Source organism: Homarus americanus, unplaced genomic scaffold, assembly GCF_018991925.1.
Source record: "Homarus americanus isolate GMGI-L3 unplaced genomic scaffold, GMGI_Hamer_2.0 scaffold47925, whole genome shotgun sequence".
In the NCBI taxonomy this organism is placed as follows: domain Eukaryota; kingdom Metazoa; phylum Arthropoda; class Malacostraca; order Decapoda; family Nephropidae; genus Homarus; species Homarus americanus.
Window position 1 is genome coordinate 1 of NW_024724338.1, and position 5,000 is coordinate 5,000.

The 5,000-nt window shown below is 52.4% G+C and overlaps 1 pseudogene; it reads left to right on the top strand.

Moving 5' to 3' along the window:
- Nucleotides 1–4,893: 4,893 nt before the first annotated feature.
- Nucleotides 4,894–5,000, top strand: part of LOC121864102 — a 164-nt pseudogene continuing 57 nt past the window's right edge.

Below are 5,000 nucleotides of genomic sequence, written 5' to 3' on the forward strand. Positions count from 1 at the left end.
TCCGGAACCGGGTTATTCGGCTGTTCGCGAACAGTCAGGTTTTAACCTTGCCTAACAAACGATCAAACAACTTCCACTCTCGAGGTGCGGTACGGTGACTGTCCTATCGTCCGCTCTTGTATGCTGGATTGCACTATTTCACTATATTAAGGGGAGAGGGTGCCTTCACACACATATTCGATGTGAAATATCTTCCGCCCCCAGCGGAGCGCTTCGGCGCCTCTGCGAAGCAAAACGCGGCATTCAAAAACAACAACCAAAATTGCCGTCGCTTTCCCTTCCCTGTACCCTGCAATGGCTGGAGCAACAGCAGCAACAGCAGAAGAAGAGAAGAGAAAAATAGTCATGGGGTCAGAGGAATGGCAGTGGGCGCGATCTATAATTTCACTAGCCAGAGTCTGTCTCCCCAATTGAACATTATTACTCTCTCGCGCGCCGCATCCGCCACCACGGTTTCGCGACAGCAGCAGCATCATGATGTTGCGTCTATTGTAAGTCCGGAACCGGGTTATTCGGCTGTTCGCGAACAGTCAGGTTTTAACCTTGCCTAACAAACGATCAAACAACTTCCACTCTCGAGGTGCGGTACGGTGACTGTCCTATCGTCCGCTCTTGTATGCTGGATTGCACTATTTCACTATATTAAGGGGAGAGGGTGCCTTCACACACATATTCGATGTGAAATATCTTCCGCCCCCCAGCGGAGCGCTTCGGCGCCTCTGCGAAGCAAAACGCGGCATTCAAAAACAACAACCAAAATTGCCGTCGATTTCCTCTCCCTGCCCTGCAATAGCTGGAGCAGAAGGAGAGCGAGAGAGAGAATAGTCTCATTGGGTCAGAGGAATGGCAGTGGAGCGGGCTAATGGCGAGTAGGCTCGCGATCTATCAATAACACTAGCCAGGTCGCTCTCCCTATTGAACATTATTACTCTCTCACGTCGCCACTGCGGTTTCCGCGACAGCAGCAGCATCATCATGATGTTGCATCCACCAATTAGTCCGGAACCGGGTTATTCGGCTGTCTGCGAACAGTCCGGTTTTAACCTTACCCAACATCCACTCTCGAGGTGCGGTACGGTGAATGTCCTATCGTCCGACCTTGTATGCTGGATTGCACTATTTCACTATATTAAGGGGAGAGGGTGCCTTCACACACATATTCGGTGTGAAATATCTTCCGCCCCCCAGCGGAGCGCTTCGGCGCCTCTGCGAAGCAAAGCGCGGCATTCAAAAACAACAACCAAAATTGCCGTCGCTTCCCTGCCCTGCAGTGGCTGGAGCAGAAGGAGAGAGAGAGAGAGAGATTTTAGTCTCATTGGATCAGAGGAATGGCAGTGGAGCGGGCTTATGGCGAGTAGGCTCGCGCTCTATCAATTACACTTGCCAGGTCTCTCTTCCGTTTGGACATTATTTACTCCGTCTCTCTCTCTCTCTCTCGGCGCACACGTCGCCACCCTACTAGTTTCCGTCACAGCATATGCTGCGGCCTTTCAGTCCGGAACGGGGCTCCCCTTCGCCTTGCTGTCTGCCCAACTTAGCGGACTTGCGTTGGCTGATCACCCGTCTTCGCGTCTGTGCCGGCCTTCAATGCAGCGCCCAACCGTCTCTTGACCGAGATTCATTGCACTATTCCACGCGCAAACGGCTACCCTAAATGTGCATAGACAACGCTCATGGTTCAACACGACCAGGGCGCAGTCTGGGAGCCGAGTATACTAAAAAGAGAGTTTAGCAGCCAAAACTCGTCAAAGCACACGTTGGGTTACCCCATCACCTAACAACGATGATGGCGGTTCCCACCCGTGAAATACACAACCTAACCAATATTGGGCGACGATGGCGCTCATGAGCCCACGTCCCCACAAACAGTAAGAGAAAGAGAGAGAGGAGGAGATTGGCCAATGTGCGGTCCCTCGCCCAATGTCTTATGCCTCGCTGGGGCAAAGAGAAGAGGAGCGGATAAGGGAGGAGATTGGCCAGCGTGCGGTCCCTCGCCCAATGTCGGCTGCCTCGCTGGAGCTGGGTAAAGAGGAGAGGAGCGGATAAGGGAGGAGATTGGCACACACGGTGGCGCTGCCGGCGCCGAGGATAGCAAGAGAAGGTGCAGTTTGATCTGATCATCTGGTTTGCTATTTCTCTAAGGCCAACGTGCGGTCCCTCGCCCAATGTCGGCTGCCTCGCTGGGGCAAAGAGAAGAGGAGAGGATAAGGGAGGAGATTGGCACACACGGTGGCGCTGCCGGCGCCGAGGATAGCCAGAGAAGGTGCAGTTTGATCTGATCATCTGGTTTGCTATTTCTCTAAGGCCAACGTGCGGTCCCTCGCCCAATGTCTTCTGCCTCGCTGGGGCAAAGAGAAGAGGAGCGGATAAGGGAGGAGATTCGCCAACGTGCGGTCCCTCGCCCAATGTCGGCTTCCTCGCTGGAGCTGGGGCAAAGAGGAGCGGATAAGGGAGGAGATTGGCACACACGGTGGCGCTGCCGGCGCCGAGGATAGCAAGAGAAGGTGCAGTTAGATCTGATCATCTGGTTTGCTATTTCTCTAAGGCCAACGTGCGGTCCCTCGCCCAATGTCTTCTGCCTCTCTCTCAATCTCACTATTTTGGCCGCCGTGATAGGCGCCGCCAACAGCAGCAGCTACCTGGTTGATCCTGCCAGTAGTCATATGCTTGTCTCAAAGATTAAGCCATGCATGTGTAAGTACAAGCCGATTTAAGGCGAAACCGCGAATGGCTCATTAAATCAACTATGTTTCATTGGATCTGTAAACCCACTTACTTGGATAACTGTGGCAATTCTAGAGCTAATACATGCAATTGGTCTCTGACCGCAAGGGAAGAGCGCTTTTATTAGTTCAAAACTGGTCGGGCCCCGGTCCGTAACCCACCTGTGGTGAATCTGAATAACTTCGGGCTGAGCGCACGGTCTCCGCACCGGCGCCGCTTCTTTCAAGTGTCTGCCTTATCAGCTTTCGATTGTAGGTTATGCGCCTGCAATGGCTATAACGGGTAACGGGGAATCAGGGTTCGATTCCGGAGAGGGAGCCTGAGAAACGGCTACCACATCTAAGGAAGGCAGCAGGCATAGGTACCCACTCGGCGCGGGGAGGTGATGACCGAAAAATAGCGATGTGAGTCTCATCCGAGGCCTGCATGTCGGAATGGAAGTACGCTAAATCCTTTAACGAGTATCCATTGGAGGAGCAAGTCTGGTGCCAGCAGCCGCGGTAATTCCAAACAATAGGCGTATATTAAAGTTATTTAGCGGTTAAAAAAAGCTTCGTGAATTGGATCGATTCCGGACTGACGGTGCACACGCCCAGTGGTGTTTGCTATCACGCTCGAACAACCACGCCCGCCGGCTGCATGCGGGAATGCTCTTTATCCGAGTGTCGAGTGGCGGAGAAGTTTACTTTGAAAAAATTAGAGTGCTCCAGAGCAGGTATTTGGATGGCCGAATGGTGATGCATGGAATAATGGAATGAGACCTCGGTTCTGTTTGTTAATTTTCAGAACCAGAAATGACTATCCCGGAACAAGCGGGGGGCATTCGTATTGCGGCGCTAGAGTGAAATTCTTGAACCGTCGCAAGAGCGAACTACTCGCAACATTTGCCAAGGATATTTTCATTAATCAAGAACGAGATTAGAGGTTCGAAAGCGTCAGATACGCCCTAGTTCTAACCATAAACGATGCCAACTAGCGATCCGCCGGCATTATTCCCATGACCCGGCGGGCAGCTTCCGGGAAACCAAAGTCTTTGGGTTCCGGGGGAAGTATGGTTGCAAAGCTGAAACTTAAAGGAATTGACGGAAGGGCACCACCAGGAGTGGAGCCTGCGGCTTAATTTGACTCAACACGGGAAACCTCACCAGGCCCAGACACCGGAAGGATTGACAGATTGAGAGCTCTTTCTCGATTCGGTGGGTGGTGGTGCATGGCCGTTCTTAGTTGGTGGAGCGATTTGTCTGGTTAATTCCGATAACGAACGAGACTCTGGCCTACTAAGTAGTCGACGGATCTCCAGAAAATAGTGTCCAGTTCGCAACTTCTTCTTAGAGGGATAAGCGGCAATTCTAGCCGCACGAGATTGAGCAATAACAGGTCTGTGATGCCCTTAGATGTTCTGGGCCGCACGCGCGCTACACTGAAGGGATCAACGGTTTCCCCCTCCGAGGAGCAGGTAACCCGTTCAAGCCTTTCTTGATGAGATTGGGGCTTGCAATTGTTTCCCATGAACGAGGAATTCCCAGTAAGTGCAAGTCATCAGCTTGCGCTGACTACGTCCCTGCCCTTTGTACACACCGCCCGTCGCTACTACCGATTGAATGATTTAGTGAGGCCTTCGGACTGGCGCTCTTGGATTGTCGGCCCCGTTGCCCGCGAGGGTTTTCTGGGGTCGTCGCCTCGAGCTGACGGAAAGATGTCAAAACTTGATCATTTAGAGGAAGTAAAAGTCGTAACAAGGTTTCCGTAGGTGAACCTGCGGAAGGATCATTAACAGAGAGAAAGAGAACGGGGCGCTCTTAAAACTACTACTACTCTCCTGATTTGGGCGGTCTCGGGCTCTGCTCTGGCAACTCCAGCAGCGAAAGAGGACAATCCCGGCCCCCGCACCAAAAATAGGTACCACCACGCTGTAGGTGGACCACACTCGGGCGAGAGCGCGAAGACCGGAGGAGGAGGACGGACGGGGCTTTGGACGGCTGCCCGTCCGTTCATTACTACCGGCGAATAAGCCTCTTGACCCAAAAAGAGTGAAATTCAAGTGTCAAAAAACAACAACAAGTCGTCCGGCCAAACCCAAACCACAAACTTGGGCTATGTCTGTCAAACCCTTTCATTGAGACTCGACCTGTGATGGTTAGTCGCAAAAAGACCAAATGGCAAATACACAACTCTTAACGGGGGATCACTCGGCTCGTGGGTCGATGAAGACCGCAGCAAACTGCGTGTCGGTATGTGAATCGCAAGAATACCAGATGCATCGACAAGTTGAACGC